This window comes from Carettochelys insculpta, chromosome 2 (assembly GCF_033958435.1).
Source record: "Carettochelys insculpta isolate YL-2023 chromosome 2, ASM3395843v1, whole genome shotgun sequence".
Classification (NCBI taxonomy): Eukaryota; Metazoa; Chordata; order Testudines; family Carettochelyidae; genus Carettochelys; species Carettochelys insculpta.
Window position 1 is genome coordinate 213070592 of NC_134138.1, and position 20601 is coordinate 213091192.

The window sequence follows — 20601 nt, forward strand, 5'->3', positions numbered from 1 at the left end:
GAAGGAGCTCAGGAAGGAAAGAGATGGGACTGATATTACTGGGTAAAGATTTCCATTTAGGAATGGAAAAATGTAGGCTTGCAAGATTATTTTGCCAATATGGCATGTCCAAATTTTGTAACCATCTGGCTAATGCTGTCTTGGGCAGCAGTACTGAAAGAGGGGGATGTAAATCTGTACGGGCCTGGTGTGACGTAAGTAACTGGACACAGAGGAGGCCTCATTTTTCAGGGGACAGGAGTAGGAGGTAAATGGATTGTCAGGCTGGAAACAGACTGGCTGTACTAGCTAAGGTAAGGGGTTGCCCCTGGTAAGTCCCACCTCACCTAATCCATTGTTACCCCATGGACAAGATTGTAATGGATAAGGGAAGGCGGAACTATAAAGATGAGATAAAGAGTATATTGTACGTGGTTGGTGCAAGGACAGAGCATACCATACAGGGAGTGATTCATGCAAAGGAACAAAGCCAATGCCAAACATGTGGTGCAGGGTAGAGTAAATACAATCTAATGTGTATACGTATGTGAATGGAGAGATTTGCTATGTAACTTTGAATCTGTGAGGAGCCCTGGATTTGAGTCTCATCAACTCAGCACAGCATTACTGAATACCAAATAAAGATACCTGAGAGATAAAGTCTGCAGTTGAAATGAGTTCTTGGAAAGCTGGGTGGAAAGAGGTCTTGGAGGGGATCCCAGCAATCTAGAAATAGGTTCAAGTTGCTGAAAATGGACAATTTCTCTCTCAGACTCTGACATATCTGTCCTGTTTCTGTTCCCCATTATTAAGGCACATCCAGCAACCCATTTCTTTCCACTTGTTGCTAAATTCCCCTTTAAAGATTGGTGGTCATGAAACACCTGATGAGGCTAACAATAGGATTCAAAAGAAATAAAAGACCTGTGATGGTGGGGGAACTGTGATACACACGAATTACACTGGCGTACCCTGAATCTTCCCATGAAATTTAGATAAGAAAGTGTATTATGTGGCAGGCTCTTTACTCCCTCAGAGAAAAAATATCCTGCCCATAAACTGGAGGTTTTGGCTTTAAAATGGAAGGCTGAAGATAAATTTAGAGACTATCTCCTATGACACTAATTTATAGTGCTAATTGACAACAATCCACTGACCTACTGTTGCTAAATTTGTTCAACTAGTCAAAGGTGGATGGAAAAGCTGGCAGAGATCAACTTTGATATAAAGTACTAGCCTGGGAGAAGTAATTCCAATCCTGATGGCCTGTCTCAGCTACCATGGGAGGAGATGGATACCATTCTGAATGCTGCATGAAATGCGTCCTCCGTAATGACCCAGAGTGAATGCCAAGGGATGATAACAGACAGAGCTGAGCCATTCCATTGGCCAGGCACAGAATTAATCCCAGGCATACCTAAGGAAGAACTGAAGAGGCTACAGGAAAGGGATGCAGTAATCTCTCAAGTAAGGACCTACCTGCCCAGGCAACAGACACCCAGGGGCCAGGAGCAGGGCCGCCGGCAGCACAAGGAGCTGCAAATGGCTCTTAAAGAGCCACCTGCAGCTTGAGTGGAGCTGCCCAGCTGGCTAACCGTGCCCCCTGAGGTGTGGCACCTGAGGCAAGTGCTTCAGTTGCCTCACCGTTGTTATGACCCTGCCCCAACTGCAGCTGCTGAGGGCGCTCACAGTGACCCACTGGCTCCTGGCCTGGGAACTTGCCAGCTGGTTTGTTAGGCTGTCAGGGGGCTGCTGGGTGAGTGGGGTTTGGGAGAGAAGCTGTGGTTTTAGAGGTTCCAGAGGCTGCTGGGTGAGTGGAACCTGGGGGAGAATCTGGGTTTATAAGGATGTCAGGGGGCCGCAGGGTGAGTGGGGCTTGAGGGAGAAGCTGGGTTTGGGCGGCTGGGATGGATGTAGAGGGGAGCAGCAGCCAGGGGTCAGTCTTCCCCCTGCCACTTCTTCCTGTTTACGTCTACTACCTGTTGCCCTGGCTACTCCTCCCCGCCCTGATGCATGGAGGGTACCACCTGCTCAGCCTGTCCTCCTGGCTGCAGCCCAGCTGCCTGGGTGCCAGTCTGTGCAGCAGGCATGAGGGGGAAGCAGGCACCAGTGTCACCTGAGCTGCCTCCTGCTGGGTGTGGCTGACATCTCTTCCTGTGCGTCACTTTACCTCCTTATCTGTACAACAGACCAGCTGGGACTCCTGCCTGCGAAGGAACCACAGTGGCACAGTGGGTTTCAAATAACTGTTTACTTACTGTGGCTCACATGTAAGGCCTCGTCACACATACCCGCGGCTGCTCGGGCTGGCTGTTAAACAGAGAACACGCTGAGCACCTCTGGGCGTGCTGATGTGCTATTGACAGAGCTACTACCTGATTTTTACATCCCAGTGCCTAATACACATTCCCTGGGGTATGACAAGTGGTTTGCAGAGAACTACAAAGAGAGAAAGCCCTGTGTTGTCACACCTGCTGTCTGCCTCTCTCCACCTACAAGATAGCGCAATGGCCTTGTAAACCCAGGGTTGTGAATTCAATCCATGAGGGGGCCTCCCCAGGTTCTAGGGCAGGTTAGATGAAAAGAAAGGGTCAGGGTGGGTGGTAGGCCCTGCTGTGAGTGCAGGGGGCTGGACTTGATGACGTTTCAAGGTCCCTTCCGGTTCTGTGAGATACACGTATCTCTTTGATAGCGTTTTCTTTGGGAGTGAGGGAGGATGTGGCAATAGCTGGATGGCTGAGCTACCAGCACATCCTCCCCTAAAAAGGAGATACTGACAAAAGTACGGCTTAATGTTATTTATTAAGGACTGTCTCGTATTGGCAGGCACTGTGCCTCTTGAAGGATTGATTTTGTAACTGAATTAGAAAATATGGCTCGTCTCACTATTTCGGTTGCAGACCCCTGCTCTAGGCTCTGGGGTAGGCAATACCTCCCCTCACTAGAGCCAACACGCAGATCACATTCTTACACCCCTCCCCAGGTGCCGCCTGGGAGCAGAGCTCAATTCCTTCCTTGCCTGAATCCCTAATACTAATTATCTGTCTCAGTAACGACTCCTGGCAGGGTCATTCTGATAGGCAGTGTGTCCAATCTGCTGTCTCCCTACCTGGATAATGCACTTTCTCTGCAACTGTAATCTGTGCCAGCCAGCTCACTTGGCGCTTAGTGTGCCTCCTGCCCTATCCATTTCTCCTGGGCCAGCCAGGTTCCCATATCAATTGCAGCTGCCTTGACATGTTTTGCACCTACTCTTTAACCTCCAGGCAGATTTTATACAGCTGGTGTGTTCAGGTGCTGGGGAGGGGTGAGGCCCTCCTAACTATAATAAACAAACATGTTTTTGTTATCATTTATTATTTATTTATTATTTCCCCTTTTTCTATGAAATGACCACCATGAATTTATAGACACAACAGATCAGGAAAGGGATCTTGGAATTATAGTGGATAGTTTTCTGAAAACATCCACGCAGTGTGCAGCAGCAGTCAGTAAAGCAAATAGGATGTTAGGAATTATTAAAAAAGGGATAGAAAATAAGATGAAGAATATCATACTTCCCCTGTATAAAACTATGGTATGCCCACATCTTGAGTATTGCATGCAGATGTGGTCTCCTCACCTCAAAAAAGATATACTGGCATTAGAAAAAGTTCAGAAAAGGGCAACTAAAATGATTAAGGGTTTGGAAAGGGTCCCATATGAGGAGAGGCTAGAGAGACTGGGACTTTTCAGTCTAGAAAAGAGGAGACTGAGGGGTGATATGATAGAGGTATATAAAATCATGAATGGTGTGGAGAGAGTGAATATTGAAAAGTTATTTACTTGTTCCCATAATATAAGAACTAGAGGACACCAAATGAAATTAATGGGTAGTAGGTTCAAAACTAATAAAAGAAAATTTTTCTTCACACAGCGCACAGTCAACCTGTGGAACTCCTTGCCGGAGGAGGCTGTGAAGGCCAGCACTCTAACAGAGTTTAAAATAGAGCTTGAGAAATTTTTGGAGGTTAGGTCCATAAATGGTTATTAGCCAAGGGTAAAGTATGGTGCCCCTAGCCTTTAGACAAAGGCTGGAGACAGATGGCAGGAGACAAATTGCTTGATCATTGTCTTCGGTTCACCTCCTCTGGGGCATCTGGCACTGGCCACTGTTGGCAGACAGGATACTGGGCTGGATGGCCCTTTGGTCTGACCCAGTATGGCCATTCTTATGTCCTTATATAAACACAAGGAGGCGCAATTTTATATTCTTGCCTCAGCCACAAAATTATCTAGCTACGGCACTGCCCAGGAGAAGTGAAAGAAGAAATACCAGCGTGGGCATTACTGAACCAACTGAAGTGAGTGCAGCTGATAGCGGAGAGAACAAGAGAACAATAAGCCCGGGAAAGGGACAGATCCAACAGGTGGTGTTGCCAGCGAGAAGTGTTCAAAGCTCTGCATACAGACATGGGCATTGCTCATACAGTGGACTTCATCTGCACTCACTGTCATTGGCCAGGCACGCCGTCTGCCACCCAGCAGCGGCGCCTCTCCTGTGAAAGGTGCTGCCTAAGAAGGAGAGGCATCTCTGAAAGCAGAGCCTGCTTATCTCAATCTGTACCAGCAGGGCTCTGGAGCTCGTGTGCCTCGACATTCTCACCCTGAACCCATCTCAGGGGGGCACTGAGAATGTCCTTGTAGTCACTGACCACTTCAGTTGTTATGCACAGGCATATCCTACTTGTGACCAGCAGGCGTCTACTGCAGCCAAGGTGATGTGGAAACAGCTCATCGGCCACTATGGAATCCTTGAAAGGACACATATGGACCAGGGGAGAAATTTTGAAAGTAGTCTCCTGGCCCAGCTTTGGAAACTGTTAGAATCATAGAATTATAGAACACTAGGACTGAAAGGGACCTTGAGAGGCCATCGAGCCTAGCCCCCTGCCCTCATAGCAGGACCAAGTACTGTCTAGACCATCTCAGATAGACATTTATCTAACCTGTTCTTAAATATCTCCAGAGATGTAGATTCCACGACCTCCCTAGTCAATTTATTCCAGTGTTTGACCACCCTGACAGTTAGAAAACTTGTTCTTCTTGGCCTCTGAGGATAGAACAAGAAGCAATGGGCTTAAACTGCAGCAAGGGAGGTTTTTAGGTGTGATTCTTCTTTTTGAAATTCCTCATTGCCTTCAAGGGAATGTTTCTCCTGAGCAGTTTCACTGAACGCTCCTCAAACATGCTGGGAACCCTGCATCCAGACCAAAAAGAAAAATGGAGGGGTTGTCAAGCTCATGATTCAAACCTACAACTGCACCTGGAATGAGGCCATTCGGTTTTCCCCATTCTTCTAATGTTTGGCCAGTATTCAAGGCTGAAGATGAATCTGGCCCTGGGTTTTCCCCACCAAGGGGAAAGAGGTGGAGGAGTACGTCCCTCAGCAAAGGGAATACCTAGAGAGAGAATGCACAGGCATCTGAAGTTGCTAAACTTCACCAGAAAAAACACTAGGACCACCAGACACGAGAAACCCCAATGACTCCTGGAGACAGGATGCTAATAGCCAGGGACAAGAAAAGGAGACAAACTGGGAGACCGATGGGAATGAATTCCCTACATTGTGATCAGAACACAAAGGGACTTGCCTGTCAGTATTGTGAAGCCAGAAACAGGTGGAGGGAGCAGGTAAAACACTGTAACCAAATTATGCCGTGTGCATTTCTAAGTCTCGGTGAAGTCAATCCACCAGCAGGGAAATAACTTACTGGGGCCTCTAGAGATAGCCAGGGCTACTATAGGAAAAAGAAAACCACTAGGGAATGACATACACAGGGGATACATGAGACTTGTGGGATGGGCAGTGCAGTGAAGGGGACTCAGGGCTACACATCTGTAAGTCATCAGACCCAGGCACTCAGCAGTCTGACCTGGAGGACTGTGGGGACCATGGAGGAGGCCAACCAAATTAAGGAGAGTCTGAATGAATCTAATTGGATTGAAGAAGGGCGTACAGTGGGATTAGGTCAAAGGGACCCAGAGACAGTCCCCTAGCCCTGCAGCTCTCAACAAGACAACAGATGGCACCTGTCTAGCTTGATTTGGAACAGAGGGCTGCCTGGTGAAAGAAGACTAAAGATCAGGGGTCTGGCCAGGGCTGCTGTGGGAGTATGTGCAGCAGGAAGTTCTTAGAATCGTAAAACACTATAACAGGAAGGGACCTCGAGGTCATCAAGTCCAGTTCCCTGCCCTCACAGCACGTCTAAGCACCTCCTATATTTTTTGGGAATATATGAAAAAGGGGCTGGCACGGGCTGTCCAACCTGATTGGGTTTTGACTAAGGAAAGGGACGAGGTTGCCCTTTCAACAAATGGGGTAAGCGTGTAGCCCAAAGTCCTCTGTGCTTCAGGAGCAGCCCTGGGAACTACAAGTTGTGGGCCACAAACTGTGGCATGTGAAGAGAACTTCCTGGTTTCTACCAGAGTGCATCCTCTGCTCCCCTGCAAGGTCTCAGCAATGACTGAGTTGAGGCCATATAGGCCGTGTCTACACGAGCCCCAAACTTCGAAATGGCCATGCAAATGGCCATTTTGAAGTTTACTAATGAAGCGCTGAAATGCATATTCAGAGCTTCATTAGCATGCGGGCGGCCGCGGCACTTCGAAATTGACGCGCCTCGCCGCCGCGCGTCTCATCCAGAGGGGGCTCCTTTTCAAAAGGACCCCACCTACTTCGAAGTTCCCTTATTCCCATGAGGGGACTTCGAAGTAGGCGGGGTCCTTTCGAAAAGGAGCCCCGTCTGGACGAGACGCGCGGCGGCGAGGCGCGTCAATTTCGAAGTGCCGCGGCCGCCAGCATGCTAATGAAGCGCTGAATATGCATTTCAGCACTTCAGTAGTAAACTTGGAAATGGCCATTTGCATGGCCATTTCAAAGTTTGGGGCTCGTGTAGACGTAGCCATAAGCTGCTGAACGGTAATCCTGTTCTGTGTTCTTTATAGAATAAAGCCTGTTCGTGGTGGTTTGGCTGAGTGGGTCTGCTCTGAGGTGCTTACACACCAGCACACAACACAGAGCACACAAAGGAAACTCAGACCTAGTCTCCCAAAGTTTGTAAAAAGTCACAAGGCTTCCCTGTTGTTCAATGACCTCCTGCTGGGCCAGTGGACAGGAAGGACGACAGTTAGAAGCTGCGGATAGTTCTAGTTCTGATTGGTGTTCCATAGCAATGACACTTTTTTCTGGTATATGTGCTACCCTCAGAGGTACTTCCTGTAATTTTTATGGCACGTTACTTTCTTCTTCTGCCTTTATGCTCTGCCAATAGTATCACGTTTTGGAGAAATGACAACACTCCATTCTCTTTAAATATATGCTGAAAAAAATTGAATAACTAATTTTAAAAGCGCATACACCCCTGAAATCACCACTGAGTCATGTTCTTTCAGGATCACCAAATGGGTTTATTATCTTCAATGTTCCTTCTAATTTTTTCCATCCATGGGTGGAATAAATTTTTTATGTGCACCAAGGCATGTGTGGATATGCACTACCAATAAAAATGCATGTGCTCTGCTAATCAGTTGGCCAGCATCTGAATCTCTCCTGAGTGGCCACCCAAGTGCGCAGCTTACAAGGAATCCTGGTTATCTTACATATTATATTGCAAACTTTGCTCTCGTTGAATTTAATGAGATCTGTGTTGTGTGAACGAGAACAGAATTTGGCTTCATGTTTCTTGCAATACGTAGGCCCAGAAACAAAGAAAGCCAAAAAGATGGAGGGGATCAGCTTTTTGTGACTTATACTTTTTCTCCTTTTTATATTTAGGCAAACAATACAAAATAACAGAGCTATTTCATGTGTCTTTCTTCTCTGAGGTGACCTCAGAGCCATATTACTTTGGTGACTTTGTCAGGTCAGAATGTATACAGAAACTTTAAGAAAATCATTACTACTTCCCCCTGGATTTTCACTGAATAGAAAGAAGGGCAAAGATTAGAAATAATTACTCGGCTATAGTTTAGCATTATGGAGAGTGTAATTAGACAGGAAAGTCTCGCAGAGCATGAGGGAGAAAAATTACATAGTACTTAAAACATTAAAGAAAAATCACAAAACTAGCTAAGGGGAAGGAACGTGAACACATTATATATGGATTAAATTCTCAGAGTAATTCCGAATGTATAGCAATTGAGCAGACTAATTCAGAGAATTGTGTAAAAGTGTCTTAATAGTACCATAATTGACTATGTCAACATTCTTTTCTTCCATAAAGCTCAAGGCCTGGTTTGTACTGCAAGGAGCAGGCTACATCGGGGGTGAATATACTTTTTAGGTTGGGCCCCATTTTTCATCCCTGTTATCATCAGGGCCCCCCAACTTCATCTAATGTAATCCAAACCAATGGAAATTTTGGTTATGTTCATATGAAATGAAAAAACCCTTTCGGCATGGGTAAGAAAATAAGTATGTAGAGGTAAAAATTTTATTAAGTGGTATATAAGTGTGAATAAACATGCATAAAAACAATAACACGTTTCAACATTTGTAATGAGATGGATGAGTTTGGGATCCAGCAGCTGATCGTGCTGTCCCCTATTTTCAAGATTTCCTGCACCTGGCTTTGTGCACTCTTAGGGCTACGTGGCTGAACCATAGAGCATGTTAGTCTCTGGTTTGGCAGATAGCAAAGAACAATGCTATAACTGCACCAGATAATGCTCTCTTTGCTACAGGATAGTGGGCCAGATGTATCCAAATTTAGGAACTAGCACCATGAAGCCAATAACATGTTGGCATATTTACCAATAATCTCCTTCATTTATTACAGTAACAAGCCAGTGCTTCTACATGCAGCAGTTCAAACATTTGTGCCTGGGAATGAGGGCCATAGCTTAAAAATACAAGTGTGTTCATGTTTAATTATTAGGCAAATTCAATGGCTCCTTGGAAATTGTTATTTCCACAAACTTGAAAAATAATTTGACATCCAGATATCTCCATTTTATGTGCATATATTTTAGCCTGCAGTTTTTACTTACCTGTGAAGTGCCATTGATTTTAATGAGACTTTACTCATGTTAGCAAAGTCTTCAGGCCCAGGGCTACAGTGCTTTCACAATACTCCAAAAATTTCAAATGTACAGGTTGTATCACACTGGTCCAAGACTATCGGGACCTGAATGGTCCCGCGAGGGAATTTGCCATACCAGGGGAGGTCAGGCCTCCTGGCTTGCAGGAGATAGGGCCGGGGTCCCCATCTGGCCACCACCAGCTCCCTGCCCACAGGTTGCCTTGGTAGCTTCTTGCCTGGTGGGGATCCCTGCTGCCAGGCTGCGGAAAGGCTCCCAGCCCAGCTGGCTGCTGCCACATGACTGCTGCAGGGGATCCCCAGCTCCAGAGCAGCTCCCCGCTGCTGCCGGAGATCCACAGCTAGGCTGCCCACTGCCACTGTGGTGAGGTCACCTCTTGAATATTGTGTCCAATTTTGACCCCACTCCCCATTACAGAAAGGATGTGGATGCACTGAACAGAATCCAGCAGAGGTCAACAAAAATGATTAGGCAGGTGGAGCACATGACTATGAGGAGAGGCTAAGGGATTTGGGCTTATTTAGTCTACAGAAGAGAAGAGTTGGGGAATTTCATAGCAGCCTTCAACTACCTGAGGGAGGAGTACAAGAGGGAGGGAAAGAGGCTGATTTTAGTGGTGACAGATGACAGAATGGGGAGCAGTGGTCTCAAGTTGCAGTGGGAGAGGTCTAGGTTGGATAACAGGAAAAACTATTTAACCAGGAAGGTGGTAAAGCACTGGAATAGGTCACCTAGAGAGGTGGTGGAATCTCTGTCCCTAGAGGTTGTTAAGGCCTGGCTTGACAAAGCCCCAACCTGGATGATTTATTTGGGATTGGTCCTGTTTTGAGCAGGGGGTTAGACTTGATGACCTCCGGAGGTCTTGTCCAGCCCTATGATTCTATAGATCAGTTGGACTGATCGCTTTCCCAGATAATTAGCCCAACAACTGTTGTCTATGTGTGCTACGTTCACAAGTGAGTGAACTGTAAGCACACCCCAATTGGGGTTGACTATTAGAATAAGGTTCCGATAAAACCACATTAGCATGTGACCAGTTTCGTTCTTATTGGAACTCATCAGACGTGCGTAAACTGCCTGTCTATAGCATGATTCGAACCTGGGATGCCTTCGTTATAGTCAAGGACAATACCATAGCTGTGTCTACACGTGCACGCTACTTCGAAGTAGCGGCACTAACTTCGAAATAGCGCCCGTCGCGGCTACATGCGTCGGGCGCTATTTCGAAGTTAACTTCGACGTTAGGCGGCGAGACGTCAAAGTCGCTAACCTCATGAGGGGATTGGAATAGCGCCCTACTTCGACGTTCAACGTCGAAGTAGGGACCGTGTAGACGATCCGCGTCCCGCAACGTCGAAATTGCCGGGTCCTCCATGGCGGCCATCAGCTTGGGGGTTGAGAGATGCTCTCTCTCCAGCCCCTGCGGGGCTCTATGGTCACCGGGCGCAGCAGCCCTTAGCCCAGGGCTTCTGGCTGCTGCTGCGGCAGCTGGGGATCCATGCTGCAGGCACAGGGTCTGCAACCAGTTGTCGGCTCTGTGAATCTTGTGTTGTTTAGTGCAACTGTGTCTGGGAGGGGCCCTTTAAGGGAGCGGCTTGCTGTTGAGTCCGCCCTGTGACCCTGTCTGCAGCTGTTCCTGGCACCCTTATTTCGATGTGTGCTACTTTGGCGTGTAGACGTACCCTCGCAGCGCCTATTTTGATGTGGTGCCGCGCAACGTCGAAGTTGAACATCGACGTTGCCAGCCCTGGAGGACGTGTAGACGTTATTCATCGAAATAAGCTATTTCGATGTTGCTACATCGAAATAAGCTATTTCGATGTTGGCTTCACGTGTAGACATAGCCCATATCTCCACAGGTTCACAGCATTGGCTGTGGGAAAGGAGTATATGTAGATCAGTTGGATTGATCGCTTACCCAGATAATTGGGCCAACAACGGTTGGCTACACGTGCTACATTCACAAGTGAGTGAACTGTAAGCATGCCCCAATCAGGGTTGACTATATTTATTAGGATAAGGTTCTGATGAAACCACATTACCAGTTTCATTCTTATTGGAACTCATCAGACGTGCGTAAACTGCTGTCTATAGCGTGATTCGAACCTGGGACACTGCCGTCATAGTCAAGGATGATACCATATCTCCGCAATGATTCTATGTTCTCTGGTACCAGCCAGGCTCCCCGCAGTGAAGCTCCCCGATCTAGGCTTGGATCCTCCCAGGGCTCCCTGCCATCATGGAGCTGGTAGAGCTCCCTGCAGAAGGGCTACCAGTGGGGCTCCCTGCCACCAGTGGGAGCACCCCACTAGCCAGACTAGCTCTGGGCATTTGGGGCTCTCTGGTCCAGGGGCTCTTTAGTCCAGCAACATCTGTGGTCATTTCAGACCACAGATGTTGCCAGATGAGAAAGTGCGAGACAAGACAGTTTCAACCTGTAGGGGGTCTAAATCCATGTTCATATATGTAACAAAAGCAGCCTGATTTTCAGGAAGTGCCAAATACACACACCTCCCATTGAAGTTGATGAAGAGTCTGTAAAACTCAGGACTTAAGCAAATCAGGCTTCTTATTTACATGATTAAATACTGAATTAGGTGCTTAACTTTAGGAAAGCAGGATATCATATATAATATGTAATGTGCATATTTATACATACAGGAAGACTGATGCTACGGAAGTCAATATTCTATGGTTTGACTTAGCACATCTAGTAGGGACGTGCTAAATCGAATGTTGAGGGTGTTCCCGTCGACTTCTGTATTTCTTGCAACTGAAACAGCAGAGTTTCTCCCATTGACCTCCTGCAGTAGGGCCATGCTGGAAATCCTACTGAAGGTACATTAACTCCAACTATGCAATTCTCATAGCTGAAGTTGGGTATCTTAAGTTGAATTTCCTTGGTAGTGTAGATCTGGCCCAAAATTACAAGGTTATTAGGAATGAACATCTGAATGGGGTAGATTAACAATGGGGATTCAAAATAAGATGAGGTGGAATGATTGTTATTGATTTAAGTGGGCATTGCATCAAACTCTGAATCATTATCGGATGTACACTTAACTCAGGGGTTCCCAAACTTTTTGGCATCATACCCCGCTTTTGATTTCTGAGAAACCCTCACGCCCCCACCTCTTCTTTACCATCATCTAAACCCCCTTTAACAAACAATTCAATTCGTAATTTAAAATAAACACAAAAACCTGATATAAAAATGTTATTTAAAATAAGCACAAATAGTTTCTCTTGGCCCTTTGCAGGTGCCTGGTACAGCCCCAGCTGGCCAGCTGCCTGAGCCCCATGCCAGCCATTAGAGCTGCCTGTTCCAGCACACTCCTGAGACCTGTGTTGCCAGAGCTGCCTGCTCAAGCCCCACGCTGCTGGGGCCAGCCACGTGCCTATCAGTCGTCCGCCCCATCTGCGGGCCAGCCGCCCAAGCCACCCACCTAAGCCCCACACTGCCAAGGCCAGCTGCCTTCCTGCCTGCCATCCCAAGCCACCTGAATCCCATGCTGCTGGGGCCAGCCACCTGTCTGCCAGCCTGCGCCACCCAAGCCCCATGCTGCCAGGGCCAGCCACCTGCCCACCAGCCTGCACCACCTGAGTCCCACACTGCCAGTGCCAGATGCCCACCTGTCAGCCTGAGTTGCCTGAGCCCCGTGCTGCTGCAGCCAGCCACCAGCCCGAGTCACTTGAGCCCTGTGATGTTGGGACCAGCCACCCAAGCCCCTCGAGTCCCATAAGCCAGCCAGCCGCCTGAGCCGCACAAGCTTGGCAAGCTGCCTACCCAAGCTCCTTCTCTCCCACAAACCCAGGTACCATCAGCTCCCTCACCTGAGCCAGGCACCCGCCACCCCCCCCCCATCTAACCCCATACTCCTTCTCCCCCAAACCTACACTCATTCACCTTTGCAGAAGGCAGGTAGCTCCATGTGGGTCTTTGCAGACAGCCTGGTTCTTACAGAGTCTGCTCTGGGTCACTCACATAAAATGGCAGGGGCTGAGAGCTGGAAGCAAAAGCCAGCTCTTTCTTCAGGTGAGGAAATGATGGGGGGGCTGGGTTGTCTTGTGCCCCTCCCCTGGAATTTCTTCATGCTCCCCCGGGGGGGGCATGCCTACTAGTTTTGGAAACCATGACTTAGATTCAAAGGACATGATCATGTCCTCTAGAAGTCAATGGTAGAATTTGCAGTGTCTTCGTTAGTCTCAGATTCCAGACCTCAAATTATTCAGAAAGAAAGGAGCATTTTGTACACTTTTCAAATACATTTTTATGTCTGCAGAAATTTTTTCATATATGACTTCTAGGCAAATAGTGCTTAGTTTTAAGTCATCATGAGAGTTTCAGTTCTGTGATACCAACATATTATCTGCAAAACCTTTCATAGAATAGGCTTTTTAAAAATCCTGATCTTATTAGAACTCTTAGTTTTGTGCAGACCTGTGAACAGAAAGGTATTAATTATGACTTTTAAAATATTTATAGGAAAATATTCTCATAGCATATAGTTTGTTCCTCTTGTTAGACTCAGTGGTTACCATTATCTCTGTGATCTGCCTTTGATAATGTTACAAGGATCCAAAGATTTCTATGCAACATTAAAATAGATGGATAAGAAAATTTAAATAGTCATCCAATAAAATGTTATATTACTACAGCCATAGTCCCACTTTGCTTTGTGATTAAAACTGGTTTTGGATCTGTCTCCCAAGCACACACCCATAATCTCAGGGTTTTACAATCTTCTCTGAAGAATACCAAGCACTCAGAATAAAATAAGCTCACTGGGCATCTGTCCCCGGGCCCACATCTACGCTCACTTTGGTTCATACTTGAGATCCTGTAATTCAGGTATGTAAATAAGTATATGCAGCGCTGGGGCCTCATGCACATCATTAATTAGAACCCTGCTGGAGATACAGAGAAAGTGCCGCTTATGAGGGCTGACAGTGGTCTCTATAAAGGCAGTGAAGAGGGATGAGATTTTTTTTTACCCCCCAGGGATCACTATAGGAAAGGCATAATTGCTCGTTGCCCAAGGCTGGGATGGAGTTCTTATAATGGCCCAGGTATTTTTTATGACAGTCTCAGTGTATTCACAAAGGTAAAGTTGTTCATGGGCATAAATTTTACTTCAGGCTTGAGTGACCTTATCCTGCTGCTCTCTTTGAGCACAAAGTGATCACCAAAAAGCTTCCTAATTGATTATGCTCTAGCAAATATTCCATACTCTCGCATTATTTCTAAATATTGTTACTAAGAACCATCTTGGAAGCTTGATAGGCCCAAATTGCTGATAGCAGAGGTGACACTCCTCAAGACAGACTTAAGAAAATGGTGATTGATAATCTCACCATCTTCTTGGGGTTAGGATGGGAAGACCGACAGGCATAATTAACAGTAACACAATGGATTTGTTGTTAATCATAGGTCAGAGTAAATTATACACAGACTGAAGTTAAGTTAGTGGAACAGAGACAAAAAAGCATCAAAGAAAATTAAAACTCACAAAGAAAACAAAAAATAGTTAAGACTATGGCCCCAGTCTTAATGCCAAAATACCACCTTGCCCATTTGTTCTATAAATAAAATCTTAGTTTGCTAGCACATTTATTTAGCCCTAAATTATCGCAAATGAAGGAAATGCAACCACTTCTGGGATGGAGCGTGTCCACAAACCATTGTTAGTACGTATGTGTCTTGTACTACTGTCTCAGATTCCCAATCACAGTGCAGAACCTCATTGTGAGAGGCGCTGTACAAACACAGAACAAAAAGTTTGTCCCCTTCCCAAAAAAGATGACACCCTAGTAAGTATAGGGGGCACTGCACAAGAGGGAGATGGAATAAAATGTTTGGCCAGAGACACGGGAGCCAATCCCTGCTTCTATGAAAAGTGCCAAAGGATCTCCAGTGGGCACAGAGGCTGCTGGAATTTTGGTTCATAAGACTCCCAAGTGGTAAATTTTATAGAATGTCTTTTACCTAACTTCAGAAAAATGGAGGACTGAAAGCCCTTTTTGAGAACGTACTCTATGGAATTAGTAGGAATGAATAAAGAGAACCTAAAATACGCTTACGGAGAAATAACATCAACCTCAGTGCAAAGTCAGTACAAAGCCTACCTGTAACTCACTAGTCCACATGCGTTAAGCAATCCTCCCTGTGCTCCATATGCAGAGGATATGAGTCCATTACAGCTCTCACCTTGATAGCCAGGGTCTTAGCTGATGCTGTAGGGACTCATACTTTTAGCTCTGGAGTTTCCCCAGTTCATTCCTTGATTAATCACAGAGTAAGGCCTGGTCTACATGAGGGATCAAAGTCAATCCCAGATACGCCATTAGTGTAGCGAGGATCAGTGTATCAGGATCGACTTTGTCCCTGGTGTAGATCAGGGCTCTTCATACTCAGAGACCTCAGGAGATCATCAAGTCCAACCCCCTGCTGAAAACAGGACCAATCCCAACTAAATCATCCCAAACAGGATTTTGTAAACGGGGACTTAAAGACTCCTAGAGAACGAGATTCTATCACCTCCCTAGGTAACTTGTTCCAGAGGTTTACCATTCTCCTGGTGAAAACGATTTGCCTAATATACAACCTATACCTCCCCCACTTCAACTTGAGACCACTGGTCCTCGTTCTGTCATTTGTCACCACTGAGAACAGCCTCTCTCCATGCTCTTTAGAGCTGCCCTTCAGGTAATCGAAGGCTACTATCAAATCCCCTCTCACTCTTCTCTTTTGTAGACTAAATAAGCCCAAATCCCTCAGCTTCTCTCCTCACAAGTCATGTGCTCCAGCTGCCTAATCATTTTTGTTGCCCTCCACTGGACTCTGTCCAGTGCATCCACATATCTTCTGTAAAGGGGGATGCAGAATTGGATGCATTACATCAGCTGTGGCCTCATCAGCTCCTTGTAAAGGGGAAAAATCACTTCTCTAGATCTGCTGAAAATGTCATTAGCCTTCTTGGCTACAAGGGCGCACTGTTGACTCAGATCCAGCTTCTCATCCACTGTAATGCCCAGGTTCTTTTCTGCAGAACTGCTGCTTAACCAGTTGGTTCCCATCCTGTAGCAGTGCTTGGGTTTCCTCCATCCTAAGTGCCACACTCTGCACTTATCCTTGTTGAGACTCATCAGATTTCTCTTGGCCCAATCCTCCAATTTTTCTAGTTCTCCCTCGACCCCATCCCTACCCTCCAGTGTGTCAACTTCTCTCCCTAGTTTAGTGTCATCCACAAGTTTGCTGAGGATACAATCCATCACCTCATCCAGGTCATTAAAAAAGAAGGCCCCAAAACCAGCTCAGGGGGTATTCCAGTTGATACTGGCCGCAAAACCAGACAGAGAGCTGTTGATCACTGTCAGTTGACCCTGACAATCTGGCCAGCTTTATATCCACTTACTGTCCATTTATCCAAACCATAATTCTTTAACTTGCTGGGAAGGGTACTGTGGGAGACCATATCAAAAATTTCTCTAAAGTCAAGGTGTACTATGTCCACTGCCTTCCCCGTATCCACAGAGCCTGTTACCTCGTCACAGAAGGCAGTCAGTTTGGTCAGGCATGACTTTCTTTGATGAATCCATGTTGAGTATTCCTGATCACTTTCCTCTCCTCCAAGAGCTTCAAGATGGATTCTCTGATAATTCCCTCCCTGACTTTCCCAGGGACTGAGGTGAGGCTGACTGGTCTCTAGTTTCACGGGATTCCTCCCTCTTCCCTTTTTTAAAGATGGGCACTACATTGGCCTTTTTCCAATCATACAGGACTTCCCCCAGTCCCTATGGGTTTTCAAAGGTAATGACCACTGTTTCTACAATCACTTCAGCCAATTCCCTTTGCACCTTGGGGTGCATTTGATCCAGCCCCATCAATTTGTGTATGTCCAGCTTTTCTAAACAGTTCTCATCCTGTTTTTTCTCTACTGAGGGCTGCCCACCTCCTTCCCCTTCTGTGCTGCCTACTGCAGTGCTCTGGGAGCTGCGCTTGTCTGTGAAGACAGAGGCAAAAAAAGCATGAGTACTTCCATTTTGTCTACATCATCTATCACTAGGTTGCCTCCCTCATTCAGTGAGGTTTCATACCGTTCCTGACTAGCTTTCTATTGATAATATACCTGTAGGAACCTTTCTTGTTCCCTTTCACATCTCTTGCTAGCTGCAATCCCAATTGGACTTTTACCATTCTGATTACACCCCTGCATGCTCAAGCAATGTATTTATACTCTTCCTGAGTCATCTGTTCACGTTTCTACTTCTTGTAAGCTTTCTTTTTGCATTTAAGCGCATCAAAGATTTCTCTGTTAACCCAGGCTGATCGCCCACCATATTTGCTTCCCCTGCCTTCAGTAAGGTTTCTTTAAAACACAGCCTCTCCTGGACTCTTTCCCCTCATGCTAGCATGACAGGGCACCTTGTCCCTGGGGGAGTTCCCTAAGGGAGTCAAAGTCTACTTTACACCAGTCAAGATGGTGGCTACCACGTAAGTCAGACTAGTATCCTCTGTGGATCAATCATAGATGAGGTCACACACTGACCAGTGGGTTACATATGCATCTTTTAAATCCCCCTAAGCCCCATTGTCATGGCTTAAGTTGTACGCAGACTGTGCAGGCCCACTGTTCAGGGTGTAATTTCAAACATAGCTAATACAATGAATAGCAGAGGTGAACAGATCACGTTAGAGAAAATGTAAATCAGAGCGGAATGCTTTAAACATGCTTGGTGATATGTTGCTCTGTCCCATGACACGAATGCCAATGTACCTCTGAAGACAATCTTCGAAGATCTAGCCCAGGGGTCAGCAACCCACTGGCATGCGTGCCAAGAGCAGTACGCAAGCCGATTTCCATCGGCACACGAGGTGGGAGCTCAGCCCTGCCCCTTCTCCCACGCAGCTGTGGGTGCAGCGATCTGCAGGCGCTGATCTCTTCCCGCAGGCACACACCGTGGTGAGCAGAGCTGCCGTGGGAAGATGGGGATGTGTGAGCCCCACCCACGAGCCGGCTGGCAGAGGGGCAGGGCAGGCTGGGCTGTAGGTGCAGAATGGCACGGAGATGCTGGAAGTGTGGGGCTGGGCCCTTCAAACCACAGATGGGGAGGGGGCAGAGCTGCTCCCCCTGCTGCACATGCCACCCCCTCCCACTGCCGTCTGCCCTCCTCTCCTCTGGGGAAGGGGACTGAGCCTCTGTCCCCGCCCCCTGCAGCCTCTGCCATCTGCCCCTACCTCTCTCAGGGACAGGGACTAAGCCCCTCTGCCCCCTCCAGCCTTGGCCATCTGCCCTTCTTTCTCCCAGGGACAGGGACTGAACCTCTGTCCCTCCCTCCAACACCTCTGCCATCTGCCCCTACCTCCCCTGGGGACAGGGACTGAGTCCCTCTGCCCCCCTAACGTCTGCCCCAGGGCAGACATTTTTTGACCATCTACCCCCACCTCTGCCCACTGTCTAGGATGGGGCCCAAGCCTTCTTAATTTGCATTTCTGCCCTGTCTTGCTACCTCGCCAACCACTCCCACCACCCTTCAGGCAGGCAGTTAATTCCAGCAAGGTGTTCGGATGTCCTGCTTCCCCAGGGCTCCCCAGTTCCTCCTCCTCAGCTTGCTTGCCCCCAGCACATGCCAGCCCCGCTTCTGCATGCCAGGGCTCTCCCTCTTGCCACCTGCCACTGCTAAACAGTACAGCTCAAACTATTAGTGACTTTAACAGGTATCACCAGCACTTGGACTGAACATAGAGATCAAAAGGTCAAATTTCAGCATTCTGCCTGGGAAGATTGCTGACCTCCGGGCTAGAAGTTAGACGAGTGCTAAGCCTCTGACATATGAAAAAGAGAGAGCAACTATGCAAAATACTGTAGACAAAACCAAGGAAATTCTCTAAAAACCAGATCTAAAAGTTTTGACAATCAAAGGTAAATGTGTCGCTAGTGGTTAAACTTTCTAAACGTTGATCAATACTATAACAACAGCATTGTAACAAGGAAAATTTAAATCAAATGAGTGACAGCTTTTTAACATTTTTTCCATGAAGTTTTTCTCAGGGAAGTGCCAGCTGAGACATCTGGGGACTTCTGAAGGACAAGCTGGGTGGAAATTTTAGCCACAAGCTGTCAAAACCAGACAAATCCTGTTTGAGCTGCACCAAGAAAGCAAGTGACCGAAACATCACCTGACGCAGCAGGCTCCAGCTCAGTGAACTTTGTTTTACTTCAGGCCTGAGTGACCAGAATGCTGGGGGAGGGAGAATATGACAGAGAGGAGGTATGAGAATGTCCTATCTACTCAGTGGTACAAATTACTTCCTATAAATTGGAGACAGGGATCCCCTGCACAGACAGAAGCCAATAATGTAGGCCAGTGGTTCTCAACTTATTTATCATTGTTAGCTTCAGTGTGTGACCTGGGCCACAGGCTGAGAACCACCATGAACCTCCCCCACACCACACACAAATCACTATGCTCAGTGCCTCCCCTCCAGAGTCCTCTTCACAGACTGGAGCTGGGAATGGAGCCGTGGTGGAAGGGATGGGAGCAGGGACCCTAGACCCTGCTGTTCAGGCCATGACGGCAGCCCCAACCCTGAATCCAGCCATGTGGGACTTGGTGGCAGGGCAGCTGAGCTGCAGCCTGGATTTCAACCCCTGGGCCTGTGGTAGCCCCAACCCCCTCCCCACACTGCTGCCATCTGCCCCTACATCTGCCCTTACCTGTCCCTACCAGCCAGCAGCCCTGACCTTGCTGGCAGCCTTTAGCACACAGCTGGACTGCAGGGCCTCCTCTTTTCCCCCCAGTAGCACTCAGAGCTACCCAGAGTACCAAACAGACTTGAACACAATGGGGCTGCCATGATCAGTTTAGCTTAGGCCCAGCCATTTAAGAAAATGTTTTGTGGCTTTCTTTAATTTCAGTGAACCCCAGATTTTATAACACTTAACAGCTCCAGAATGGGCAAAAAGAATCTGACTGTAAACATAGACCTGATGTGTCCACCCCCATTGGCCCATATGAGTGCAGTGCAAAGAGTACACCGACCGCAACACTGGCGAAAAGTTACCAAAATGCTCTGAATTATTTGTTTCAATCATCTGAACTGGTAGCAGTACCAGGGATGTTAATAGTTTTCCAGCTGCTGTAAACTGACATAGCTCCATTGATTCCAGGTAAGCAAATGGAGCTGCGCTAATTTGCATTAGCTAAGGATTTGAACTACGATTTTCTATTTGACAGTATCACTTTAATTAAAGTACATGTGATATTCTCCAAGGCTTGGATAATCTGCTCCCAGAGTAGCATCCATTGTTCTTCTTCATAAAAAGAAAAGCAGTCTCAACTTGATGTTCATGACAGCCCTCTTCAAGTGCCAGTCCTGTTTGGATTTTGAGACGCCCCACAATAATTCCTCATGAAGAATGAAGACGCTAAGGCTGTGAATCACCCTCAACACAAATGATTAGTTATGGGTAAATTTCTCAAAATGCCACAGTACTGCATAGTGTGACTAAAGCTGTTAATGGAAAGTCTCCCCAGTCC

General features: G+C 47.0%; 2 long non-coding RNA genes across 9 annotated transcripts in view; one reads left to right on the forward strand and one right to left on the reverse strand.

The window, feature by feature from the left end:
- Positions 1-19191, forward strand: part of LOC142007911 (uncharacterized) — a 57461-nt gene extending 38270 nt beyond the window's left edge. Inside the window, exon 3 of the long non-coding RNA XR_012644039.1 lies at positions 19103-19191. This is a non-coding gene — a long non-coding RNA (uncharacterized LOC142007911). The remainder of the gene's footprint in view (positions 1-19102) is intronic.
- Positions 1-20601, reverse strand: part of LOC142007910 (uncharacterized) — a 53028-nt gene that overhangs the window by 13392 nt on the left and 19035 nt on the right. The gene's annotated exons all lie outside the window — the stretch shown is intronic.